The sequence below is a fragment of the Castor canadensis genome, chromosome X (assembly GCF_047511655.1).
Source record: "Castor canadensis chromosome X, mCasCan1.hap1v2, whole genome shotgun sequence".
NCBI lineage: Eukaryota > Metazoa > Chordata > Mammalia > Rodentia > Castoridae > Castor > Castor canadensis.
Genome location: NC_133405.1, coordinates 138,949,887 through 138,964,339, shown reverse-complemented (window position 1 = coordinate 138,964,339; position 14,453 = coordinate 138,949,887). Strand labels below are relative to the sequence as shown.

The following is a 14,453-nucleotide window of genomic DNA, read 5'->3' as shown; positions in this document are numbered from 1 at the left end:
GTGCAAGGCCTTCAGTTTGATCCCCAGCATGCAAATAAATAAATAAATAAAATTAAAAATAAAAAAACAGTAAAATCAATAAGTAAATAAAATAAAGTGAACGCAGGTGAAAAATAGAATTATATCTGAGATAGTGAAGAGGAAAGACAAGCATCCTAATGAGCTTCTGCAGAGAGTTGTTATAAACACATGCATGCATTTCATCACAGCACAATTTAAAATGCATTTTATGCATTATGATCCTACTTACAATAAATCTTATTTTAGTGGTTAATATTTAATAGATTTGCTAAATTTGTATGCTTTTCATGACCTTTTATGTTTGATATATATTAATCCACTGACTTGATGTCACGTGACTTATTTAAGCACCTACCAGCACCAGCTACTTAAATTACCTACCTTTTCTTCTTCTTATTGAGTTAGCTTCACCTTCACTCGTGAACTTAAATATGACTACAAACAACACCTGCACCCCTTTCCTTGAAGGCTCTGCATTATTTTTAGATCATCTTGTGGCATTTGTGATGGATAAAGCCCTGGGGATAGTCTACTTTTTTCTTCCATTTTTTGGGTCAGTTATATTTCCTACTTGTGTGCTTCTATATGATTCTTTTGTTTTCAGTAAAATTCTTGGCAAGCACTTTTAAGTCAATAAAAACCATTATTTCCTCTGCTTAGGAGAATTCCATATTTTCCTCTCCTCCACTGGTTTTTATTTCATTATGTCCAGCTAGCATTTGTGGTTGATAAGGAGATTCTAAAGGACCCTTTAGCCTTAAGCAATTTAACAAATGTCTTCATCAATAACAATATTGGGTGTCCTCCCTTCGCACTGGCATGTGGTCTCAAGTGGTCTTCCGTATGACTGAGTTGATTTTTGCAAGTTTTGCTAGTGTTCTTACAGATTCCAAAGCTGAGCTTCATCTTGCTAGGTTAAGAATTCCATGGAATCTTTGTTTTCCTCAGTTTGCTATCTATCCACTCCACTTAAGACTAAGTCCTTCGCTGCCAATTTTATATGCGATCATGTACTTTTCAAGTGTTTGCCCTAATGTCACTGAAATCCATGCTTGAGCAGTGCTGTCCCACACCCCTCCAAGAATTGCAAACATTCGCTAAAGTTGAAGAATTTTGTCCTCATCCTTGTGTAGAATATCTCCCTCAGTCACCGATGCCATCCCCCAAGCTTACCTCTCCAGCTTCACTTCATGTAACCCTTCTAATTTATTCTTCAGTCCTTAACATTCCAAAGGTTGATCAGGAACCCTTCTTTTCTAGAGGCATTGGCTCATGACACTGGCCTTCCGTGTCACTCTTGTCTGCCCTTACACCCTGGTCTCTATCCTCTGCGTTCCTTGCCCGTTTATACACTGCCTCTCATGGAAACTTTCCCTATTTCTCTAAGGGATAGTCCCAGAAGTTCCTCCATAGCATTCTGATATGCTCTCCATTTTACTTAGCAAGATGCCACAGTATTTTTAAAGCTATTAAAAATACAGGAAAAGCCAGGCGCTGGTGGCTCATGCCTGTAATCCTAGCTACTCAGGGTGCAGGAATGAGGAGGATCATAGTTCAAGGCCAGCCTGGGCAAATAGTTCACAAGATAATATCTTGAAAATGGTAGAGTGCCTGCCTAGCACACATAAAGTCCTGAATTTGAACCTCAGTACCACCAAAAACAAAACAGGAAAAATAATGCCATGTTTCCCATCCTGCTTTCACTTCAGGTCACATTATCTCAGTGCAATCTAAAGAATAATGATTCAACATATCTCACGCATCCATGAATTATTTAGTAACACCCTCTACGAGTGAAGTAAGCTCTTGAGTGAGGTATGATCCAGAAAAGCCTGATGTTTGTAGAAAGTGCACAAAGTTAGTCTAGTCATTGGAGGGTTTTATTTCAAAGTGCAATTGATATTGTGAAGTTATATAACATCACTTCCAATAGTTGTGTTCAAGCAAATCAACAGTTTTGAAAGAAGTTTCAGGATTCTTGGGAATGAGGTCCCCCTACTTCCTGAGCCATTGGTGTCCGTGAGGAGTTTTTCAAAAGTTGTTCCCATCTTCATGAATACTTTGTAAATCATGTGGGAGCATGCTGACTTTGAAATTAAGGAAAGGGAATTATGAGGGTGGTTGATCAGCTGCTCTGAGTCCACCCCTGTGTGTTCATCCTCTTTTATAGCCCTTCATGCAATGCAGGAGTGCAGTCTTTTGAAAATGTTTAAGAATTCCTATTGGTTTTCAGAACTGGCAGTTCCTCTCTTGCTCCCCTAAGCTCTCTACCTCCAGGTTGCTACAGATCTCAGGGCTTATTCACAAGTGCTTCTCTTTTCATTATAACTATTAATATCATACTCACACAAAGCAATGAATTTCACTATGATGTTTCCAGCCCTGCAAATAGGGAGCTTTGAATGTCTCCCCCGATCCTCTTACTGCTCCGTAGAAGTATCTCTACTATGTTAAGGTATTTTTTTTTAATTCTCATTTCACACATGACAGAAAACATGCAATACTTGTCTTCCTGTGTCTGCCTTATTTTGCTCAACATGATGGCCTTTGGTTCCATCCATTTTCTTCCAGTGACAAGATTTCATTCCTCGTTATTGCTGAATGATACTTGACTGTGTGCATATACATTTTCTTTATCACATAGGCGCTGAAGGACACCTGGGCGTGGTGTTGTGAATAGTGCCTCCATGAGCATGGGTGTGCAGGCATCTCTGCGGTATGCTGACTTCCTTGCCCTTGGATAATGCCCGGGAGAGGCATGGCAGCATTGTACTGCAGTTCTACTTGTAGTTTTCCGCGGAGCCTCCACATTAATTTCCACGATGGCTGCGTGGGTCATTTCCACCCCCTGCATCCTTGGCGGCTTGTTGTACTTTCCTTGATGACTGCCATGTGACTGGGACGAGATGGGATCTCAGCTTCATTTTCATTTGCATCTCCCGGACAGGTAAAGCTGTTGAACGTATGCCCCCCTGTTGCTAGTGATCTGAGGACTTATTCCCAATTTTGACAGTCTAGCCTGCAACAAGAAAGCAAAATTCCCAGGACACAGGTAAAATTCTGCTCTCCTCTTGCTTTATAACCGAATGTGGTATTCCTTTCAACGTTTGCATTTCTGCATAAGATACTGTCCACTTTGCTTCCCAAGACAGCACTGCTTTGGACACTAACACTGTGCAAAGTGGGGAATATTCTACTCAGTCATGAAATTTTTAGAGGAATTCACATGGGTTAAATGATGACATTTCACAAACAACAATGGTAATTTTTTGTGTATGTATTCTTTAAATTTTATACCATAACCCTATTTTTATCACTACTACCAAGAAACATGAAGAATACTTCTTGTAAGTTTCAAAGTGTTTTCTTCTTGAACTTGCAACCTATAAGAAATTCTAGAAATAAAACTTACGATGTCTTTGGTCATCTAAAGGCACATTTGTGGGGAATAATGCACCAGCTTTAGTCAACTAGAAGTAAAACCAATCTGCCTATGTAAGGTCCTGGGTTGAATCCCCAACACCCAAAACGGCAATCATTACCACCACCACCAACAACAAAACAGACTAATAGAGTTGTGGAGGTTAAGATCAGTACTTAGTGCCTCATGGAGGAAATGCTGTCATTTGATATCACTTTACAGGTGATTTTTGTAATCTGTCTTTCTTCTATTTCTCATCTGTTAGTGAGCTGTGGCTGCTACAACAGAATAAATGGGTCATTTAAAAAACAGAAATTTGTTTTTCACAGCTCAGTATAGATTAAAACCACAGTGGGTCCAGCATGCAGTGAGGGCTCCCTTCCTGCACTGCAGATAGCTAGCTGCCTTCTTATTGCAGCTTCACAAGACAGAGAAGTTATCTTCCAAAGGCTCCACCACCTAACGCTATCCCATTAGCAATTAAGGTTTCACCAGATGAACTTGGGGGACACCAACATTCATTCCATGGCACCACCCTTCTTCATATTTTCTTGACCTTGTGACTGGATCCTCTTACCTTTCCTGCAGAGTAAACTAACTCACTGGGAATGTCTGATTTTCCTTAAATCTCAAGTTCTGCTTAAAATTTCATTACTCCAGTTCTTTCCTGATCCACTACAAAGATCTACAGGTAAAGCTGACCTGCCACACATGATGCTGTTATTGTGTAGAAAAGGACATATTTACCAAAAGGATATTTAAATCAAAGAAACTTTGGTCACCAGGTTCATTAATATTTTCCTCCTGTGTAGCATAGCCCCTAGTATATTTTAGAGTATTTAGCAAATGTGTCCGGGGTCATGATGTGCTTCTGTTCTCCCTTTTCTATGTTGACTTATTTGACATTGCCTAGATGGTGTGTTAGGTTCAAGAAAACATTTATTGGAGCCTGTGTTGGCAGAAACAAAGAATAGATCATTTGAATTACCCTTTTTTTTAAATTACTTTACCCTGTTTCATTCAAATAAAAAAGTGGGTGTAAACTACCAGAATTGTGGTTCATGCCAGGAAACTACGATTTTATAATACTCAAATAGACAATTTTCAAAGGAAGCGGTACAAATGGCCAATATATCCATGAAGAAGTACTTACCATTTCTGGCCATAAAAGAAATGCAAATCAAAACCACACTAAAATTCCACCTTACTCCTGTTAGAATAGCCATCTTTAAGAACACAAACAACAACAAATGCTGATGAGGAATCAGCATTTCCCACTGTCGGTGGGAATGTGAATTAGTACAATCATTATGGAAATGAATATGAAGATTCCTTAAGAAACCAAAAATAGAACTGCCATGCAATCCAGTGATACCAGTCCTGGGCATCTACTCAAAGGAATGTAGTCAGGATACAATAGAGACCCTTGTGCACTCATTTATTGCAGTACTGTTCATGATAGCCAAGCTGTGGAGACAGCCCAGATACCCTACAAGTGATGAATGAATGGATCAAGAAAATGTGGCAAATACACACACTGGAGTGCTACTCAGTTATAAAGAAGAATGAAATTATGATGTTTGCAGGTAAATGGATGGAATTGGAGGACATCATGTTAAGTGAATCAGTCAGGATCAGAAAGACAAAGGCCGCGTGTTTTAGGTTATATATGGAAGACAGTCACAAAGGATAAACAGATACACAAAAACAAATGTGATCACACACAGTTATATAGAGCATGTTTGTAATAGTGGAAGCACTTTATAGAACTCCAGTAGGAGGGAAAGGAAGAGATAATGATGACAAGTCAACAATATCTAAATCTATCACATCTGTGCAGGTAGAAGACTTAATGATCCGCACTGAAAGCTGCTAAATAAGAGGAGGTAGGAGGCAATGCGTAAGGGAAAGTAATAGAGGGGCTTAAACTGACCAAAGTACTGTCTAGTCACATCCTAGGTACATTGAGAAACCCCTTCGAGTTCTGGCTTTGGAATTAAGAAAATGAAGGACGAGCCTGTAAAACAGGCCTTGTGTTGGGGGGGAGGTCTTTGTGGGAAGGGGAAGAGTGAATGGAGGAGTTGAAGGAGAGTGAATGTGGTCCAAGCGCTTTGCATACATATATGATATAGAACAATGAAACCTTTCGCCATTGTTTTAGGTGGGGGGAGGGGGATGAGGGGGAGAGATGGAGGAGACGAACCCAACCAACGTTCAATGTAAGGCTAAATGTCACAATGGATCCCTCCTGTACAATTAATGTTTGTTAATGAAAATGAGGAAAAAAAAGAAATAGCAAGGAGCAACGTTGTGGCCTGAGGAGTTAGAGATTATGCTGAGTTTCGAGAACCAATTACTGCCTTTCCTGAACTGTCTGACGTGTTTGAAGGCAGCCAGTTAAAGGTAGTAGCAGAATTGCCATCTCATGGTCTCCAAGCACCAGTCAATTCTACCGTTTCATGGCAATGGTTGTTCTCAAACCCCAGAGAGCCACCCTGGAAATACATTCTACTGGTCTCAAGAAAATCGGATGAAACAATCGAAGAATGACACTTTACAACTTCATCATACCTTTGAAATCTTTTCAAAATTTTCAGATTTATCCAAAGGCCCATGTTGACATGCAGTCAGGGCAAGAACCCAAAGGGCCCAGCTTAGTTCATTTTGACCAAGGCAAGTGAGCAAAGCTCTTGGGAACCTGAGTCCCCGTATTCAGGAAGCTGCCTCTCGGAACCAGGCCTGCTCACAGACACTTAACCACACACTACTCAGTCACCCTTCCTAGGCCTTTGCAATCCATTTTGCCCTGACAACAAATGCTGAGTTGGGGGTTAAAGTTAATCTATAAGATACACTTTGTTCAAATTACTTTTTTTAAATTAAACTTTTTAAAATAAAAAATTTAGAAAATGAGCATTTACACTTATTTATAATAAATGAATGCAAAATTTGATGAGGAATAGGATATTCTCGGAGTTTGAAAGAACTGCTCAATGAGTCCATCACAGCAAGTGGCAAATGATTAATTTTACATTAGGAAGGATGCCAGATACGATATTATCTGAGCATCATTGATGGGCAGTCTTTTGGGTGAGGAAATACCCCTCATAATCAATGTAGACCCCTCTTCTACTCCTCACTGGTTGTAGCTAGAGCATCCTGAGTTACAACAAAGAGCAGAAACTCTTGAGTTTGTTCAACTCAGACTAGTGGACATATTTCAGTATCTTTAGAAAGCAGCAGAAGCCAAGCATGGTGGTGTGTGCCTATAATCTCAGCACTTGGGAGGCTAAGGCAAATGGATGGCAAGTTCAAGGCTGGCCTGTGCTATATAGTGAGACATTGTTTTAAAAAGCCACTGGCTAGGTATGTAGCTCAATGGTAGAGCACTTGCCTAGCTTGTGCAAAAAAAAAACAAAAACAAGCATGGAGGGTCAAAATTGATTCTTGTATAGAACCAATGATCCCCATTCTTCCATTTCTTTTTGGAGCAGGCCAGGTAGATCTCCTGTTGTGTCATCTCACTCTTTCATCTTTTGTGCCTTCAACATTTTCAGAGACTGCATGTTCTTTGTTTGCCTTCATGCTACTCTAAAACTATTGTTCAATGTGGTACACAGCAGAAATAAGTAAAATGGATGCTTATGATCAAGGAAGAAGCAGACTTATAATGCTCAGGAGGGTTGATTTTGTAACTAAAACCTAAAAGAATCAACCACAAAACCAAAAGGGAGACTTTATGTTAGCAAAGTAACACAGTTGCTTAATAAATTAACATATGCATTTAATAATTTCCTTATATTAAAGTAAAAATTACACAAGGAATAAACTGATAGCAAAACTACTCATTTGCTTTACCAAATAAGTAAAATACAAATAAAGTTCCTCAATATTAGATTAACAAGCCATGGACAATATAAATTTACAGAAAATGTGGAAACATTAACGATTTCTGTTAAGTAAGAATTAAGTTATTTGGAAAATGAGTTATTTGTTTTCTTGGCAAGGAAGACTCCGTATTATAAGAAGTGCATTTCCATAAATTAATTTGTAAATTGAAGACATTCTCCATCGAAATGCCAAGAGAGATCTTTTGAGTACCAGAGAAGCTGATTCTACAGTGCTAAGGAATGAGCAGCACATACATCCACAAACCCAGGTGTATTATAAACCTGCACTGATGAAACCTATCTGCAGTTGACATGGGAATCTACAGATAGAGATCGAAGAGAGAATCCAGCAGCAGATTGACTCAGAAAAAAAGATTTAGTCAATGACAAAAGCAGCATTGCAAATCACTGAGCAACAGAGAATATTTAACAAATCATTGTTAGGATAGTGATCTGACTATCAGAGGGAAAATATGTGCATACATATGTGTAAGTATACATATGCATATGTGTGTATACATATCTGTGTGTATGTAACCACACTTGTTTCCGCACATAGTAGTCACTGCATTCACCACACTAAATTTCAGTATCTAACGGTATAGATCATACATGTATATATGTAAAGACAGGCAGATGATATATAGATAGACACATGCACACACAGATAAATGTAGATTTCTATTTATCATTCTATGGCCTATTTTATGTTTAATATATCATTAAACTTGAGGGAACAGAGTTTATTTTACAAGCACAATACTGATATGAAGGTGACTTTAAAAGAAAGACAGAAACTCCAGGTGCTAGAAAGATTGAATGATTTAGCCATAGGTAAGTTTACAATTTCTGGATTCAAAAATATACTATAAATAAAGCTGAAAGACCAATGAAAACACGCACATGACTTGTTCATAGCAGACTTGAAGCTGGCGATACTGTTCTCTTTTCATTTAGTTTAGCATTATCAAAAGCTGCATTAACAATTTCTGTAGAAATATTAGGTTGAGTATCAATTCATTCTGTCAATCATAGTGCCATACTTTCAAGCACGAATTTTTTTCACATACAGGGAAAGAGTAATTGGCTCATTTGTCCTGAGGAAGTAATAAAAGCAAATGTTCTTGGAGTTCATTTTTTCTTTTCTGGTCTCAACAGAAAAATAACCGTAAGATACAGAAGACAAAACAATTAGCACCAGTTAGTTATACAAGTTAATCAAACCCACAAAACTTTCATTTACAGAGATTTTTGTTTGCTTGTTTTTTATTTTTTATTATTTATTGGCAGTACTGGGGTTTGAACTCAGGAAGACGCTATATCACTTGACCCATGAATTCAACTCTGTTTTTATTTTTTATTTTTAGCAGTTTTGGGGGGATATATTTAACATATTGCATAATTCACCCATTTAAATGAAAAAGTCCATGTTTTTTAATACTCAACGAATTGTGCAGTCATCATCACAAAATATTTGGGAATTGTCAACACCTCCAAAAACAAGTCTATGTACTTTGGCTTTCAATCTGCAACTCACCAAAAACCCAATCTTAGACAACCACTACCATACTTACGATCTTTACAGACCAACTATTGGAGAAATTTCATGTAATCGGAATGACGCGCTATGTGGTCCTTCGTGCCTGCTGCTTTCACTGAGCACTGTGTTTGCAAGCTTTGTTCCTATCAACAGCTTACCATGGCGTTCCATGACTGTATCACATTTTGTTTATCCATGCAGCAATTCACAGAAGTGAAAATCCTCCAACCTTCTTCCTTCTTTTCAAGAAAGTTTAACTATTTGGGGTCTCATGTCATTCCACACTAAATATAGCATCAATTTTTTTCCATTTCTGAAATAAACAATTGGGATTTTGATGGCGGATTGCAATGAATCTCCAGATTGCACGTTCAAATATCAGTAGTTTTTTCTTGCTGTACTGGGGTTTGAACTCAGGGCCTACAACTTGAGCCACTCCACCAGCCCTTTTTTTGTGAAGGGTTTTTTCAAGATAGGGTCTTGCCAACCATTTGCCCAGCCTGGCTTTGAATTGCGATCCTCCTGATCTCTGCCTCCTGAGTAGCTGGGATGACAGGTGTGAGCCCCGGTGCTGGGCCAAGTATTGGCAAATTAAAATAATTCCATATTTTAAAACACAAACGTGGGGCTGTGCTCCTTAGTTAGGCCTCCTCTATTTTGAGCAATGTATTTTCCTTTTCAAAGGTTAAGTCTTGGGTTTCATTCTATAATTTATTCTTGTGTATTTAATTATTTTGATGTTATAATGAGTGGGATTGTATTCTAAATTTCTTTTTTAGATTGCTTGTTGCAAGTGTATAGAAATTCAACTGGTGTTTTTATATTGATCTTTACCCTTATGATTTTCTATGTACAAGAGCGTGAGGCTTATAAGAAACATTTGCATGTAACGCCATGATGGGAGTATTTCAGAAGATCGTTTACGTCATTTTTAAAAGTGTGCATGCTTTTCACCACCTATACATATACATTTCCTAATTGTCCTCTTCCCACAGAATATAAAACACGAGTGGAGACTGAAAACTTGCTTTGTTTCTGAGATTAATAGAGAGCATTCATGCATTTTCCACTGAGTGTGATGCTAGCTGTTGTTTGCGTGTAGATTTCCTGCTCAGGTTTTTATTGGTTTTCTATGCATGCTAAATTCCAGTTAATGAAGCATATTCAAAATTTGACATAATGTATATATATGTCTATATTTGCACTGATTCTTTACAAAAGATAGCAACCAAAACGTACTGCTACTTAATAAGGGGTGTCACATTTGCGTTAATAATGCAATGTGAATTCCCAAATGAGATTTGTACAACTTAACATTCATCAAAATTCACGTTCTGACTAAGAGTGGTGGGGAATGAGAAATAAGACACATGCAGACATACAGACATGCAGACATACAGACATGCGACAGAAAACAGAAAGCTGGGGACGGGAGGGCTGCACGTTCCTCATGGGAAACGTGAGCGCCTACCTGGGACAGAGTGTTTATTTTACAGGTCAGTACGAGGAAAAGACTCAGGTAAAAATCAAGCTGCAACAACTCTTGATGCAAGGTGAGAGGAGTGAGGTTTGGTGGGCTCATTTTCCTAAGGCTAATGAAGCTTAATTACAGCATGTCTGTTCTGGAACCATCAAGGCACGCAGGACACCTTACCTAAGGTACTGATGAATCTGACCTCAGGGAGTCTCCTAACAGTTCTGGAGCTTTATCTAGTTTTTTTTTTTTTTTCATTTTTCTTTTATTATTCATATGTGCATACAAGGCTTGGTTCATTTCTCCCCCCTGCCCCCACCCCCTCCCTTACCACCCACTCCACCCCCTCCCGCTCCCCCCCCCAATACCCAGCAGAAACTATTTTGCCCTTATCTCTAATTTTGTTGTAGAGAGAGTATAAGCAATAATAGGAAGGAACAAGGGGTTTTGCTGGTTGAGATAAGGATAGCTATACAGGGCATTGACTCACATTGATTTCCTGTGCGTGTGTGTTACCTTCTAGGTTAATTCTTTTTGATCTAACCTTTTCTCTAGTTCCTGGTCCCCTTTTCCTATTGGCCTCAGTTGCTTTAAGGTATCTGCTTTAGTTTCTCTGCATTAAGGGCAACAAATACTAGCTAGTTTTTTAGGTGTCTTACCTATCCTCACCCCTCCCTTATGTGCTCTCGCTTTTATCATGTGCTCATAGTCCAATCCCCTTGTTGTGTTTGCCCTTGATCTAATGTCCTAGCTAGTTTTGCATCAGGGGCTGGTATGCAGACACAGCAGGTTGTTTTCTTCAAGGAGATGTGAGAACAAAGGTCAAGACTCCTGGTGCTGGGGAAATATGGTAGGAGAGGCTTTGCAAACTCCATTGTATCCCAGTCCAGGTTTCATGCCTGGTCCCCAACATTAAACCACTCCACCAGCCCTTTTTTGTGTTGGGTGTTCTTGAGATAGGGTCTCGCAATCTATTCTCCTGGGCTGGCTTTGAACTGTGCTCCTCCTGATGTCTGCCTCCTGAGCAGCTAGGATTACAGGTGTGAGCTGCCGGATCCCAGAAACAAAGAACTTTTACAACCATTACCTCATTTTGCTCTCTCAATTTTGTGTTTTTTAAGATAATCTTCCAACAGTTCATTTGAAAGAATAGTCATTAAAAAATCTCCACTGTCATGAACATAAATTGAGATTTTTGAGCCCCAGCATAAATTGAATCAGAAAAAGCAATAACATTTTTTTCACATTTTTTCCTCTTTGCCATACTTGCAGTGCAAATACAAATGAGATCTAAAATGTAGACTCGCAAGCAACAAGGTACACCTTTCTCTGTCTTCCATGTGAAGAGATGCAAAAGCTGGAACGCCAAATAATACCAAAGGTATAACTTCCAAAACTGAGGCGGCACATTCACTAGTGTCTAGTTAGGATACACCTGGAATGCTGACAAGTGATCACAAACATGTACTAATGGGATGTAAAGGTTTTACACCATAAACTTCGGTGGAAAATTCTAAAGGATACCCAAGAGGAATGGCAGGTTATCAGTTGAAGGTGTCAAGTTGTTTCAGCCACTTTTGAGCCATGTTCTAGAGTGTAAAATTTAGCTATGCTTTCCTAAGTGCAGAGCTTCTGACCCTGTCAGTGGCTATGCTATGGAGTACGGGAGATTCAGGTGAAATGCTCTCATTCGTACAACTGCTGCAGTTCACGCCTTAGTTGACTGAAAGTTGCCCTGTACACGGGGACAGAATAAACCCTTACTGAAGGCTTTTTTAAAAAACAGGTTTAAAACTGGGTTAAAGGAGGAGTACACAGTGTCTGCCTTTAGAGCATTCAACTCGGGGATTTTCTGAATAATCAAATCTTGCAGAGAAGTCATTTTTCTTTCTCAAAATCCAGGTGATGACAATGTTCCTTACTCCAGACCTGGCATTTTGTCATCACCATGGTCTTGTGAATCGTCATCTGCTCCATCTACTTCTGGCAAACCTACAGGCCCATCATCACTTGTGGCGTTCATCACTTCACAGAAGCCACGGAACTTAGACGTGTGTCTTCACTGGGGTCATCTTTGCAGTCTTTCCAGTCACTGAACACCACACTAAGCCTTAAGTGATGCCTTTCTTTTGTTAATCTGACCAATGACTACTGCCTAGGTTCTCTTTTATGAAACAGCATAAAACTCACTTGGCCATTCTTTCATTCTTGGAATCTTTTGGATCAATAGTGAAAAAGATCAATTTCATTTCATTGTTTAAAATGGTCATGTCAGACAACTGAAAGTAAGTTTGGATTTTTCAATCTTTATATTAACATCTTTACTGTCTTCAACACGACATTCAATAAAAACATAGTCCCTTCCATCTTACCAGTTTGCAATGCAGGCTGCATGCTGAAATGGGTGAGGGATAGGCAAAGGGGTGGGCGGGCCTCTGGTGGCATTTGCTGTGGATTCAACTCCTCCCTGGTGGTGATTCTAGCATTTTCTCCCTGGGTGCGACCTCTTCCTGTTCTCCTTACATGATGGTGGCAGAGGCTCAGCCTACAATCCCTTAACATACCACCATCCACCTCGATTCCCACTTTGTACCTGGTAGACCTCAAGTCCCAGGATGAACCTGGCTCCAACTCCTTAGGATTCACTGGGCTAGACCTCATTAGCAGGATTCAACAGGCTTGACCTTGTTCCCAGGATTCACTGGGCTTGACATCATTCCTAAGATGCATTAAGCTCTACCTTGTTCCCAAGATGCACTGGGTTTGACCTCTTTCCCAGGATGTACTGGGCTTGAACTTGGTTCCCAGGATGCACCATGCTTGACCTTTTTCCCAAGATGCATCAGTCTTGACCTTGTTTCCAGGATGCACTGCACTGGACTGGACTTCATTCCCAGGATTCACCAGGCCTCATTCTCAAGATGCATGGTGCTCAACCTTGCTCCCAAGATGTAGTAGGCTCAACCTCTTTCCCAGGATGCACTGGGCTTGATCTTGACTCCCCAGGATGTATTGTGCTTGACCTTGGTTTCCAGGATGCATGTGGCTCCAGTTCCTTCCCTGGATGCACCAATCTCAACCACATTACCAGGATGTACCTGGTTTGACTTCCTTCTTAAGTGCACCAGGCTGACCTCATTCCCAAGATGCAGCAGGCTCAACCACTTTTACAGGATGCATATGGCTTGATCTCATTCCCAGATACACTGTGCTCAATCTTCATTTCCTATATTGACAGAGTTTGGCCTAGAGTCCCCGGATGCTCCTTTCTTGACTTCGTGTCCCAGGATGCACTGCTAAGAGAACAGTTCCTCAGACAGGGAGAAGAAGAAAGTAGTGGAAAAGGCACAGGACTGAAAATTCATCTCTCAATTTTGATACAAGTAAAACATAGTCATTTTAAGAGTGAGGAAACTCAGAGTCACATTAGTTTACAGATAGGAGTACAAGTATTTGGTTAGACAGTTTGTATGAAAAACACACCCTCTCATGTTGTCCTAAGCAGTCTCTTCTGCACTCAATGCTCACTCTACATGACGTTTGCAGAATGGCTTGTGGATCTCATAAGACAGAGAGTAAAATTAGGAAGATTGAACATTTTTAAAAAGTGAAAGACAACAACCCACAAGAACATTCAAATATTACATGGCACTGAGATAAAAGAACAAGACTATATGCTAAAACATTTTGGCTATCGGCACTAACTAATGTTAATTTATTTTTGCTACTTGGGTACTTAGGGTGAGTTAATTAATGTGTGATGCTTGTTTAAAACTTTCCTAAATATATATTTTAGGTAAAAGATGTTCCAATTTCTTCAGCAGACTACTATCTTCTCAATAGTTACTGAAATCCCCAATTTTACCTAATTTCATAAATTTTAAGATTTTTAAACAGCTATCCATTCTTTCTTGATTAACAAGAATTCACTATATCATCCTGTGAAATTAGTTTCAATATATTTTGATAAATTTAAGGAAACATAAAAGGCATTCTTAAACATGAGTTTTTTTTCAGTCTTTCCTTGAAAAGGTGGAATGGCATGGGTTCACACGAGCTGCACAGTGAAAATTAGCTAGTCAATGAAAAAGGATTTGAATATGCATT

General features: G+C 39.4%; 1 pseudogene; it reads right to left on the bottom strand.

Annotated features, from left to right (window-relative positions):
* Positions 1-12,264: 12,264 nt before the first annotated feature.
* Positions 12,265-13,007, bottom strand: LOC109674688 (prostaglandin E synthase 3-like; annotated as a pseudogene).
* Between the last annotated feature and the right edge of the window lie 1,446 nt (positions 13,008-14,453).